Below are 14,293 nucleotides of genomic sequence, written 5' to 3' on the forward strand. Positions count from 1 at the left end.
GCGATTCACTTTTGAGGGCCTGCATGGTGGTGCTGTTTTATCACTGCTGCCTCACAGTCTTCATGGCTCCATGTGTGTGGAGTTTGCACGTTCCCCCCATGTCGTCGTGGGGTTTCCTCTGAGTACTCCGGTTTCCCCCCATGTCGTCGTGGGGTTTCCTCTGAGTACTCCGGTTTCCCCCCATGTCGCTGTGGGGTTTCCTCTGAGTACTCCGGTTTCCCCCCATGTCGTCGTGGGGTTTCCTCTGAGTACTCCGGTTTCCCCCCATGTCGTCGTGGGGTTTCCTCTGAGTACTCCGGTTTCCCCCCATGTCGCTGTGGGGTTTCCTCTGAGTACTCCGGTTTCCCCCCATGTCGCTGTGGGGTTTCCTCTGAGTACTCCGGTTTCCCCCCATGTCGTCGTGGGGTTTCCTCTGAGTACTCCGGTTTCCCCCCATGTCGTCGTGGGGTTTCCTCTGAGTACTCCGGTTTCCCCCCATGTCGCTGTGGGGTTTCCTCTGAGTACTCCGGTTTCCCCCCATGTCGCTGTGGGGTTTCCTCTGAGTACTCCGGTTTCCCCCCATGTCGTCGTGGGGTTTCCTCTGAGTACTCCGGTTTCCCCCCATGTCGCTGTGGGGTTTCCTCTGAGTACTCCGGTTTCCCCCCATGTCGTCGTGGGGTTTCCTCTGAGTACTCCGGTTTCCCCCCATGTCGTCGTGGGGTTTCCTCTGAGTACTCCGGTTTCCCCCCATGTCGTCGTGGGGTTTCCTCTGAGTACTCCGGTTTCCCCCCATGTCGTCGTGGGGTTTCCTCTGAGTACTCCGGTTTCCCCCCATGTCGTCGTGGGGTTTCCTCTGAGTACTCCGGTTTCCCCCCATGTCGCTGTGGGGTTTCCTCTGAGTACTCCGTTTTCCCCCCATGTCGCTGTGGGGTTTCCTCTGAGTACTCCGGTTTCCCCCCATGTTGTCGTGGGGTTTCCTCTGAGTACTCCGGTTTCCCCCCATGTCGTCGTGGGGTTTCCTCTGAGTACTCCGGTTTCCCCCCATGTCGTCGTGGGGTTTCCTCTGAGTACTCCAGTTTCCCCCCACAGTCCAAAAACATGCTGAGGCTTGGAGTTACCGAACTGCCCACAGGTGTGCATGTGTGTGTGATTAGTGCATGAGGGTGCCCTGCGATTGGCCAGTGTCCCATACTGGGTTGTTCCCTGACTAGCACCCATAGCCTCTGGAATAGACTCCAGACCCCCTGCAATCCTGAATAGGACAATGAATGGATTCACTTTTGATACCATTAATTATGTGAATATGATAACAGGAAACAATAAAATGAATATAATGATGCTACCTAACAATAATAACATTTTCTATGGCGTGTATCCAGTGTTCAGCCTGGTGTCCATTCCTGGAGGCACAGGTACAGTGCTGTGCAAAAGTCTTAGGCAGCCAATGAAAATGTTTACAGCTATTTGTCTGAGTAGAAAGCATGTATTAGCAGTCAAAAAAAGTCATAACTGAAACAGTAACCCAATAAAAAGCAACTTGAATTTCTCCTGTTTTCCAAAAAAGTGACTGATACCTTGTTGGATGGTTATAAGAACACGGCTTTGGTTCCCAAACCTCTCCTCAGCTCAGCCATTCCACGTGTTTGTTAGATTTCACAATCAGCTCCCTTAACTTAATTGATTAGCTCTGCCCTCAACAAAAGGAACAGCAAGCAGGTTATTGCCGAAGCGTACCCCCAATATTTAATTTGGCTACATTCGCCCCTCCTATAAATATGCCTTTGCCTTTATACTATTAAGTTGTGCTCCCCCCCAATATCAAACTCTCTCCTACACGACCATGTGATGATTTGTTTAATACTTACTTAATGCATTAAGTTCATTCATTAAAAAGAAGTGTGACTGAGCTGTCACCTGAAAGCACTGTGCTACAGTGAGTTCTGCTATTACATTAAATGCTGGGCAGCACTACACAAATGCATTAACACCAACAGGCTAAATTTAAAATCAGCAACCCCACCCGCCTTCTTTAGGAAAGCACTGGCCAGGCCATATCTGTGGTGGAGTTATGCCAATTCCAGGGGACCACGACCACCATCATGGTGGGACATGCCTCCATCACCAACAAAGTCCAGAAAAGACTTTTCTTCCTACATGAACTCAAGAAGCCGGCAACCTTAGGGGGGAGCAAGTGGCGTCGTGGGCTCAACCTTTCAACCTGTGACCAGAAGGTCACTGGTTCAAGCCTGGGCTCAGTTATGTTTGCAGGTTCTTCAGCAAGGCCATTCACCCCCAGCTCCCTAGGTGCTGCTACAGGTGGCTCACATTCACCCATCCACACACAACACATTCATACTCCGGAGGCAGAGGCTGCCATGCAAGGCGCCAACCTGCACGCCGGGAGCAATTTGGGGTTCAGTGTCTTGCTCAAGGACACTTTGATGGAGTCAGGAGAAACCAGGCCTTGAACCTGCAACTCTCTGGTTGCTAAACGATAGCACTACCTCCTGCACCATCATCTTCCCCATAAGATGGGGCAAGTTGGGGGATGTGTGAACAGAATTTGCTCACAGGGAATAATTATTATAATTATTATTAGCACAGGGGGCGGCATGGTGGTGCAGTGGTTAGCATTGTTGCCTCACACCTCTCTTCATCTGGGTTTGAGTCTCTGCCTGGGTTACATGTGTGTGGAGTTTGCATGTTCTCCCTATGTCGTCGTGGGGTTTCCTCTGGGTACTCCGGTTTCCCCCCCCCACAGTCCAAAAACATGCTGAGGCTAATTGGAGTTGCTAAATTGCCCATAGGTGTGCATGTGTGAGTGTGCCCTGCGATGGGCTGGCTCCCCACCCTGGGTTGTCCCCTGCCTCGTGCCCATTGTTTCCGGGAAAGGCTCTGGACCCCCCGCGACCCAGTAGGATAAACGGTTTGGAAAATGGATGGATGGATAGATGGATTATTAGCACATCATGGAATAGTTAAAGATGGACAATATACACTAGTGGCCAAAAATGTGGATATTAAGTAGCATTTCTGGCATTGTGTTTTAAAAATTATTACACAAATATTAATAATAAATAATAATAATACATTTTATTTATAAGCGCCTTTCAAAACACTCAAGGTCGCTGTACAATGCAAAAAATACATAGATTCAATAAAACAAGAAAAAACCTAATGATTAAAAGAAACATGTGTGATTAAGAAAGATAAGACAATCTAAACAGGTAGGTTTTGAGTCTGGATTTAAAAAGCGGAAGAGAATCTAAATTACGGAGATCAGGAGGGAGAGAATTCCAAAGCTGGGGGGCAGAGTAACTGAATGCCCTGTTCCCCATTGTCTTTAAACGAACAGAGGGAACAGTGAGAAGGAAAGAGGGAGAGGAGCGAAGAGTGCGGGCAGGAGCAGCAGAGTGGATGAGGTCAGATATGTATGGAGGAGCGAGGTTATGTAGTGCTTTAAAAGTGGTAATCAATATTTTGAAATTAATTCTATGTTTTATGGGAAGCCAGTGGAGTTGTTGTAAGACAGGAGTGATATGGTGAAAAATATGAGTCCGTGTTATGACCCGGGCTGCAGAGTTCTGAAGGAGCTGCAATTTCTGGAGGGATTTATTAGGGAGACCAAAGAGAAGAGAATTACAGTAATCGATACGGGAGGTTACAAGGCTGTGAACTAAAATAGCCGTGGTGTGGGGAGTGAGAGAGGGGCGAAGATGAGAAATATTACGTAAGTGGAAGTATGCGGACCGAGTAACATTACTGATGTGTGAGTGAATGGAAAGTGTACTGTCGAGGACGACACCCAAACTCTTAACCTGAGGGGATGGATGGACAATTGAATTGTTGATATTAATTGAGAAGCTGCTAGATTTGGAGATTGCGGATGGGGTGCCTACTAAGAGGACTTCTGTTTTGGAACTGTTAAGCATGAGAAAGTTGGTGGAAAACCATACATTGAGTTCCTGTAGACAGAGAGTAAGTGAGGATGGAGGAAGTGATGATGAGGGGCTAGAGGAAAGGTAGAGCTGGGTGTCATCCGCGTAACAATGAAAATGAATGTTGTGCTTACGAAAGATAAAACCAAGAGGGAGGATGTAGATAATGAAAAGGAGGGGCCCCAGGACAGAGCCCTGGGGAACCCCAGAGGACAGAGGGAAGGTGTTAGATGTGTGTGATTTTAAGTGTATGTACTGTGTACGGTTGGTGAGGTATGAGGTGAACCAAGTAAGTGGAATGTCCGTGATATCGATAGAAGATAGTCTATGGAGGAGAAGGCTGTGGGAAATAGTGTCAAAGGCAGCGGTTAGATCGAGAAAAATGAGAATGGAAAGCAAACTGGTATCAGCAGCTATAAGAAGGTCATTAGTGATTTTTATAAGTGCTGTTTCTGTACTGTGGAGGGGATGGAAGCCTGCTTGAAACTGATCATAAAGATTATTATTATTAAGGTGGGCATGTAATTGAGAAGCAACGATTTTTTCAAGAATTTTGGAGATGAATGGCAGATTAGAAATGGGACGGAAGTTGTTGAAATCATTAGGTTCTAAACCAGGTTTTTTAAGAATCGGAGTCACAGTAGCAGTTTTGAGTAGTAAGGGAACCGTTCCAGAAGTGAGAGATGAGTGAATAATGTTGGTGATGAGGGGAGCTAGTACTGGAAGGCAAGTTTTTACAAGGACAGTAGGTAGCGGGTCAAGGGGACATGTGGAGGGTTTAGATTTTTTAACCAGTTGAATAATGTCGGTAATAGAGGGGAGGGTAAAGCTGGAAAAAGTGGTACCTAGGTACGAAGGAGACGCACAGATATCCACTCCAAGAACTGCAGCCCCGGGAGATGGGAGGTGTTGGTGAATGTTGCTGATCGTGAAAAATGACATGAGTGAATTAGCGAAGTCGGTGGATTGGAGGTGGTAAAAGAGTGAACCAGGGGGTTTGGTGATGCTGTTAAGAAGAGAAAAGAGAGTCCTAGAGTTATGTTGGTTTGACAAGATTAAACCAGAGTAATAATTAGATTTAGAAAGGCAAAGAGTGTCTTTGTACAATTTAATGTGATTATTGTACATTTCTTTATGAATAGTGAGTCCAGTTTTATTGGCAGTAATGTTTCAAAACAATGAAAGAATGTTACACATATTATACATTAGACAAATAAATAACTGGTGTAACAGTTCATAAAATCTTAAAAAATTGCAAGTGTTTCCACAATTTTGGTCATCAGTGTATATATCAGCTAACATATCGGTATTGGCCGATAGTCATTACAAATAAAGATATCAGCATCGGTCGGGTATGTCAGTCAGGCTAATATTACCGGCTGAATTAACTGGAGAATAGGCTATTTCCTTAATAGCCCCCCCTTTCACCAGATCTGCATGTACTTCTCTCACTCCCTCCTCTGCATCTCTAGATAAGAGATACTGGGCCTTGTGAGGCCGAAAGTCAGACTTGGGGTGGACCACCAAAGGCTCAACTGACACCACTCTGCCAAAATAATTTTTCCCTTTTGCGCATAAGCAATTAGGTGCTTCCCATAACCAATCTGGCAGTGGATGAACACTTTTCTCCCTACATTCTTCTGCATCCCCCATTCTCTGTACCTCTACACAGTGATCTATTTTGTACCTTTGCACCTGTCCATCTCCACACATCCACCTTCCATCCTATAAATACACTTACACGGTCCTTCTCTCACATTCTGCGACTCAGGGTCCTAAGTCCTTCTATTCTAATGACCCCTTTTGCCCATATGATAAATGGGGGACCGAACCTCCCACATATCACTGCTCCTGGGCGGCTGACAAACGGACAGATGCAGCAGACCTGTCCTCTGCCACGTAGAGGTAATCAAGCACAACAGTCTCTCCCAGTTTTCCTGCAGCTTCGAAATCCTTTATCCACTCAGCCCCTCCTCTTCCAGAAAACTGAGCATTGCAATGCAATCTTTCAGGCTGTTCTTGACCTTCAGGGATACAGTTTCTCAGAATTGTGTCATCTGCTAGCCACCAAGTGGCAAAGTTTTCTTTCTCCTATAAACAAAACAGTCCCAAAGCCTCTGTCCCGGCCTTTGGGTACAGGTTCTTCTTCCTCATCATCATTCCCTTGGTCATCGTCCTCATCCTCCTCATCGTGGGAAGACTCTTCCTGCTTTACAGAAGGATGTGGCATCGGACCCACTGCCCCCCTTCTGCAGCAGGGGCAGAGGGCTCACCTCTTCCTGGAGGAGGAGGGACCTGGACAGGAGGGCGAGGTGCAGGTGGCAGCGGTGGAAGAGGGGACACTTCAGGCAGGACCGGATACAGGAGATCTGCATTAGGCTTTTTCCTCTTCTCAGCATCAGCATCAGCCACAGGTGGAGAAACAGCAGCAGTCGGATCAGCCCCCCTTTCCTCTCTGCTAACCATTACACGACTTTCCTTATCAATCATCAATCCTCATCAAGGCCACAGACTTCCACCGAAAATAATATTCTGGCTTGTACATTCCCATACTACAACAAACATTCCCTCTCCTTTCCAATAACGTTTCACAACATTCTATCTCCAATATGTTTAGAGTGCCCTCCTTTGGTCATCTACCCCCAGTCTGATGATACCAATTTTTACAAGCCTTCTTTAGTCTCAGGCCAGTCACCCTTTCCATTATTTGCCTTGGGGATGGTTTTCCCTTGAAAGGGGAGTGCGAAGGTTTGCAAGGTAGCTGCCGTCTGTACAAAGCACGCAGCTACTGGGTGACCACTAAACTAAACAAGACAACTTGTTACTGGGTGACAAAACCCTAAAAGAACCAAGTGTAATTCTAAACATTAGATGTTCTAAAAACACAATTCTATCTTTACTTTTGACACCTGCATGCGTCAATGTGGAGCAAAATTCCATGTATCAATTTATCTCAATGAGGATACTGCACCTGGGAGGATACTGCACACCCTTTACCACATACACATTCTCCAAAACCATACACCCTTTATACTCCCGTGGGACCGAGAGTGGACCAAACCCCAAACAGTCCCTCAGCATGGAGTCAGGGGTCTACGACAGCGCCTGTCTTAGGTTGTCCCTGTCCACACACAGGAATCTTACCCGTCTTTGGCCTGTTACGCAGTGCTGTGCTACTGCATGCAATGCATTCACTGTCCAGCCTCCGCCATACAATGCCACGCCACGCAGTACACACACCGCCCTGTCCTCTGCCCCTGATGCACCAAGCCTTCACTGTCGTGTCCGGCCCTCCGCGGGTGACAGCTTCCCTGCTGTCTGACGGCTTCCCTGCCGTCTTGTGCCCCGTCACACAAATTCACAGTGGCGCCACTCAAAATCACGGACTTTCCCAAGGTCTTGTCATCCACCTAACCCACGTAATAGGTAACTCAGGTTTCCCCTTGGACCGCACCCTTTCCCTATTACAGGTGGATGAGCGCTCTCCCTACGGCCTTCCTATCCGCGTTCAGCGCTTCCCCGTGCTTGGATCCCACAGTCACGGCAGACTCTCACACATTCACACACTATCACAACATAACCTTCAGCACCAAGCAAAGCAGCAGCAAAAATGAATAAACAGAGAAGCCTTTACCTCACCAACACAGGTCCGGCCAAATCAGTCTCAGGAATGTTCAGCTCTGGGACAGCGTGATCTCCGTTGTTCCTTGACGAGGGACTGGGCCAATCCTCAATCTCATCTGGATCTGGTCCCATCAGGCTCTACGCCTTACCTACTTCTATCGCAGGACCCCATCGTCTGGAACAAACAATGAACTCAGCTGCCCCACGTTGGGCGACAACTGTGGTAGAAAAATTTTAAAGATAATACTTAGAATAAAAGATGAACCTCTCAGTTTGATGAGGTAAAGGAAATCTCTTTTATTCTAGCAACTCAGCAAAGCGCTCTCATCACACTCTGGCATTCGGTACCAAATCCTCTGGAGTTCCCCGAGCAACCAGTTTATAAACCATAACTCCCACTCCACAGTAAGGGTGTCTAAATCCTGATTGGTCACAAAACACCAATGAACCGAGCTCAAACGTATAACAAACACAATTCTCGAATTCTATTGGTTCACCTTGGTGGCAAGGTAAAGTCCACCCATTCTGCTCAGTTTACCAGAACATGTCTCGACTGCTAGGCTCCTACTGGAGATATGAATATAGATATTGATTACATGACATTGAATCACTGTAAATACTTGGTTGTCCTTTGATTTATGATTAACGTATTGACATATTGTCATTGAATCACTGCCAATACATGGTTAACATATGATTAATATGATTAACATGATTACTTATACATTTGCACTACCGCATAGCATGCTATATATTGTCTCCTGCAACTATTTTATAAAGCTATAACTCGCTGTGCACCAGTTGAGGCAGCTTCGAATCTCTTCCTGCAGGTGGTTTCTCCCCCCCCTTTGTTCCGCTGTCTGCCTCTCCAAGGCCCGAGCTTTCCTCAGGGTCTGCGGAACTTACTATCTCAGGCAGCTATCTCGAAGCGAGGTCACACAGTATTCAAAACAATCTCTTTTTGCCTAAGGCCTAAGACACACACAGACCCAATATGCCAACCTCCCGGGCCTACCGATGTCCAATTTTAATTCCACAGTTACCTGAAATAAGAAAGAATTTTATATTGATTTCTATCTTCGACATCGGTATGTAACAAACTCTTCATCATTTATATTCCCATATAATGTTATTTAATATATTTATTTTTCAAGACCTAAAAAAGATGACGTTTTATATGAAAAACTAGAAAGGTTAAAAATATGATTACACTTCTGCAGGTCTTCCTTCAGTCTCTGAGCAAGATCATTCAGGTTCATCTAATTCCAGATTTCAAGCATGACATTGAGAGCTTACCTTGTTAATTTGTTTCATGGGATGCTCACCCTGTTCAAGGACGCTTACCTTGTTAATTTGTTTCATGGGATGCTCACCCTGTTCAAGGATACTTACCTTGTTTTTCTGAGGGGTTTTCCTATGGACAAGAGAAAGTGTTGCGCAATATGTTTCGTAAGCCCCTGATCGGTTCACAGGACACTTGTCTTCAGGAAAGAGGGAAAGCGTTGCTCAAGGACACTTGTCTTATCATTTTTGATTGAAACCGCAAGCAGCATCACCCAGACAAAATTGGAGAATTAAGAGCGCATTGGCTGAGGGGAGGGGTGAGCCTGGCCAGCTTGACCCCGGCCCACATGCAGCGCCAAAATTAGTATAAAGGAAGGGGGAGATCCCGGTGTTGACCGGAGATCAGCCGTGGGATAGAGCGCGCATCGCCCGGCACTTCTCAGGAATCACGTGTTGGTCTCCTGCCAGGACTGAAAGGGGCTCCCCGGTCCGTGTGTGAAGGTGGGTGATTATAGCATGTCCGATTATAAATAGCTCTGCAACTGCTTATGCCTTTCATTAATTCTGGGGAATAATTATCACTGCAAAATTTCATTGCTTCTTTTCTATATATATATATTTATTTTCCTACTGTATCTTTGCATCTTTTCTTATTAGCTATATATAAAATAATTCGATATCCATGGTAGTATGTGTCATGCCCGGCTCGTCCACTCCTCGTGTGTGCCACGCCCCCTGCCTTCCCACGTGTATTTCCCTGATTGTACCCCGCTGTATCGGATTACTTTGATTAGTCTTGTCTGGTTTTAAGTCCTGGTCTTACTTGTTAGCGGTGTCCGTCATTGATGTTGTTGGTATCTGTTGCCGTCCTGTTTCCCCGTTTCCCGGACTTCCCCATTAAACTCCCGTTTTGCCCCGGATTCCGCTTGCCTGCTTGCTCCTTCCACACCTGCCCGCTTCGCCCGACCGCGTCCCGTGACAGAATGACGGACCAAAGGAAGAAGCGGAGCACACGAATCCCGGAAGAACCGGTAATCCGTCTGGGAGCCTGCGCGTTGGCCAGGCTTTGGCCCTTGAGCGATGAGGAGGAGGATGAATCCCTGCGACTGTGGCCATCCGAACCGGACGCCACGGAGTTACCACCGCCGCTCGAGCGGAATTGCTTCCGGCCTGAGCGGGTGGCGAACAAAGGGGCCACCGCCGTAAGAGACGCCATCCCGCGAATCCCGCGGCGTCTTAAAGGGACCAAGCCCGTCTCGCCTGTACCGGATCGGCTCGTCCCGCCGCCTACGGCAGAGACGCTCCGGAAGGAGGTAATCGCTCCAACCCCGAATCCCGTCACCCAATTCTTCACCCTCCAGGGGTTATACTGGAGGGTGAGGGATGAACTGGCCGGGCAGATGACGCCGGAAGCGGACCGGCTCGCCCAGACGCTTGATGACGGGTTCGCCGCGTTTACTCCTGCTTCCCCTCCTGAAGTCCTGGAGCAGCTAGCAGAGGATCTCCGGAGGTTACTCCTGCTCCGGAGAGCGGTGGATCCCGCTCCGGACCAGCCGTCGCCGTCCTCGGACCTTGCTCCCGAGCAGCCGCCTACGCCGCTCGCGCAGCCGCTCCCGTCTTCGCCTGCTGCAGCCGATCCTGAGGCGCTCCCATCTTCGCCTGCTGCAGCCGATCCTGAGGCGCTCCTGTCTTCGCCTGCTGCAGCCGCTCCCGAGGCGCCTCCACTGCAGTCACCTGCAGTTCCCGGGCGAGCGCCCCCACGACGGCAGCCTGCAGCCCCTGGGCCGGCGCCCCCACTGCAGTCACCTGCAGTTCCCAGGCGAGCGCCCCCACGACGGCAGCCTGCAGCCCCTGGGCCGGCGCCCCCACTGCAGTCACCTGCAGTTCCCGGGCGAGCGCCCCCATGATGGCGGTCTGCAGCTCCTGGGCCGGTGCCCCCACCGCAATTGCCTGCAGCCCCAGTTCCTGATCTTGCCCCAGTTCCTGATCTCGCCCCAGTTTCTGATCTCGCCCCAGTTCCTGATCTCGCTGCAGCCGCTTCCGAGGCGCTCCTGTCCCCGCCTGCTGCAGCCGCTCCCGAAGCACCCTCGTCTTCGCCTGATACAGCTGCTTCCGAGGCGCCCCCTCTGCAGTCACCTGCAGTTCCCGGGCGAGCGCCCCCACGACAGCGGCTTACAGCGCCCGGGCCGGCGCCCCCACTGCAGCGTCCTGCAGTTCCCGGGCGGGCGCCCCCACGACAGCAGCTTGCAGCACCTGGGCCGAGGTCCCCACTGCAGCGTCCTGCAGTTTCCGGGCTGATGCCCCCGATGCCTGCAGCCCCTGTTCCCGACCTAGCCCCAGTTCCTGTCCTTGTCCTGGTTCTTGACCTCGCCCTGGTTCCTGACTGTGCTGCAGCTTCCTCTGAGGCGATCTCTGTGCCTCCTGTGCCTCTGTCCCCCGGGGCCTGTGTTCCGGGCCCCTCTCCAAGCCCTGTGGCCCCTGTGACTGTGCCCTTTGGGGCCTGTATTCTTGGCCCCTCTCCTAACCCTGTGACCCCTGTGACTGTGCCCTTTGGGGCCGGTGTTCTTGGCCCCTCTCTGCTCCCTGAGGCCCCGATTCCCGAGGTGGTCCCGGACATCACCCTCGATGCTCCTCCCTCTTCGGAGGTGGAGGAGCTAGAGTGGGACCCCTCGGGGGTCTTCCTGGAGTCTTTTACACCCTCACCCCGGCAAGTTCAGCCCTGTCCACGGGGCCTCCTGTCTGTGTCCCCTAAGGGGAGGGGACACAAGCGCCGGGCTGGGGTCCCTCCCGCCCTGCCCCCTGGCTCGCCCTCTGTCGCCTGCGCTGGGGCTCGGGGGGCGCCTGCGGGTCCTGGCCGTCCTGGTCAGCTTCTCGCCTGCGGGTCCCTCTCCGCGGCCTCGCCGCCTGGCCTCGGTTCCCCCTCCGGTTCCTGCTCGGTCGCTGGCGGGCCCCCCGACGGCGACTCCTCCCTCGCCTGCAGTCCCACCCGCTCCGGCTCGTCGGAAGACGTCGCTGCCTGCGGCGGCTCCCCCGCTCGCCTTGCCTTCGCCGGGGGTCCCTCCGGCTCCTTCGTCCCCGCCTCCGGTGCTCCCTCCTGCTCCCTCCCTGGCCCCTCCACGGGCCCCTCGCCCTGTCTCCTCGGCCCCTCCACGGGCCCCTCCGGCTCCGGCCTCCCGGTCGCCTGCGGCCCCTCCGGCTGCCACCCGTCGCCCGCTGGGTTTCCCTCGGGCTCCCCTCTTTTCCCCCTCCTTGTCTCCCTTCGCTCCTCCCTTTGTCCCTTCGGTCCTCTCTCCTCCTTCCGCCTTTGTCCCGCCTCTCTCTGCTCCCTCTGGCTCTGTTCCTCCTGTCTTTGCTACCCGTCCTCCTCTGTGCCCTCTGTTCACTCCTGGCCCTTGTGTCCCGCCGGTTCCTTCTGTGTCCCCTCTCTTTCTCTGTCGGTCCGTGTTCCCCGTCCTCTGTCAGGTTTTGTCCCTGGTCCTGTCTTTGTGCCTGTTCTGTCTCTCTGTTTAATTCCCGGTCTCTTGTTCTTGGTTTTGGGTTTTGTTTTTCAGGTCTTGGTCCCCTCGTCCCGTTCGTCGCCTCCTCCTGGGCGCGCCCGGTGAAGCGCGCCTTTGGGGGGGGGCTCTGTCATGCCCGGCTCGTCCGCTCCTCGTGTGTGCCACGCCCCCTGCCTTCCCACGTGTATTTCCCTGATTGTACCCCGCTGTATCGGATTACTTTGATTAGTCTTGTCTGGTTTTAAGTCCTGGTCTTACCTGTTAGCGGTGTCCGTCATTGATGTTGTTGGTATCTGTTGCCGTCCTGTTTCCCCGTTTCCCGGACTTCCCCATTAAACTCCCGTTTTGCCCCGTATTCCGCTTGCCTGCTTGCTCCTTCCACACCTGCCCGCTTCGCCCGACCACGTCCCGTGACAGTATGGATTATTTTGCATTTGCTTTTGATACGATATCTTGGTATTGCTGTTAAATGCGAGGTTATTTTGTGTTATTTATTAAAGTGTATTTGAGTGAACCTAAGCGTGCCTATTTGTTCCTTCGAGATGCTGGAACAATTTAAAACTGTCTTACCCTGCTGCCAAGTTTGCATTTCAGCTGGCAAGAAGCACATTGTGGCTGGACCATATGGAAAGCACAAGTGAGCGATTTCAATGGCTGGAGACTTAAAATTCAACGTTTTGAAATGTTCAATTTTATTTTTAAGGTTTTTCCTAAGAAAGGTTGTGAGAGTATTGAGGTTAATACTATTAAAGGTATTAGCTGAAATGTTGCCTGAGATGTCTTCAGTACCAATGGTACACACATTTAAAATCAGCACATTTTAATAACATTGAAGCATTCATATTGACTAAATATTTTGTTCATATGAAAATGTGTGTGTGAGAGAGAGAGAGAGCGGGTATACCTATCCTTATGGGGACACAATGTCCCCATAGCATGATAAATAACCGTTTTTTTCCCTTATGGGGACCAGGAAACTCTATTTTATAAAGGTCAGTGACTGCTATGAAAAAACTAAAAATGCAAAAACTCTTGTATTTTGCTTGGTTACTTATGGTTATGGTTAGAGCAGGGTGGGGGTTAAGGTTGTCATAGTTAGCGTTAGCATTTTTCCCATAGAAGTGAATGAGCGGGCCCCATAAGGATAGGTATACCCTACATGTACATGTGTGTGTGCGTGTGCATGCACGTGTGTAACATGCTGGGACACACAAGCTGGTAGAGTACATGTAGTACAGATAAGCTATGTTGTGAAAAAATAGCATCACTGCTGTAAAGAAAAGTAAAAACTAAAATAAATTTCCTATCCACAGCTGCCACTGGGAAAGAAAAAAAAATCCCTTCCAACCCATGACTGACAACCAACAGGAACCAAACCTTTTTTTTTTCATTGAAACTTCTGCACTTCTAAATGAAGACGACAGTTTTGAATTCCAGCTGCCAAAACACCAGCGCTGTGCTTGTAATCTACTAAACCTAGTAGCTAGAGAAGATGGCATAAATGCAACATCCAGTGAGGCATACAGGAAATTGTACCATTCTACATTTAGCAAGTGTAATGGTCTGCGGAACAAATGTGGAAGGTCCACTGTTCCCTCCAGCTTCTCCGACCGAATAAGACAAGGTGGAATTCCTTGTTCCTGGCAGTGGAAAGACTATGTAGGATAATCGAAGACAAGGGTGAGGGGGCAGTAGGAGTAATGTGCACCGGCCTAAAGGTCCCAATGTAAGTAAGAAATATGCTATGTGTTTTATTAGTTAATTAAAATGAATGTGTTCAGTTTTCTTTTTTGTACAATATTCTGATTTAATTCAATGTAAAGGTAGGCTTAAAATTGCGGTGCTGTTTGTTTTGTTTTCATTACAGGTTCAACCCAGCCGACTTGCATTCCTTACTGAGTATGCTGCTGTAATGAACCCTGTCGCCCGGGCAACCAACATTCTGCAAGCGGAATCTAATGCCCAAATGGG

The 14,293-nt window shown here is 49.9% G+C and overlaps 1 protein-coding gene across 1 annotated transcript in view; it reads left to right on the plus strand.

Annotated features, from left to right (window-relative positions):
• LOC125723388 (NACHT, LRR and PYD domains-containing protein 12-like) overlaps positions 1-14,293 on the plus strand; it is a 216,133-nt gene that overhangs the window by 92,284 nt on the left and 109,556 nt on the right. The window lies entirely within an intron of this gene.

Source organism: Brienomyrus brachyistius, unplaced genomic scaffold, assembly GCF_023856365.1.
Source record: "Brienomyrus brachyistius isolate T26 unplaced genomic scaffold, BBRACH_0.4 scaffold48, whole genome shotgun sequence".
NCBI lineage: Eukaryota > Metazoa > Chordata > Actinopteri > Osteoglossiformes > Mormyridae > Brienomyrus > Brienomyrus brachyistius.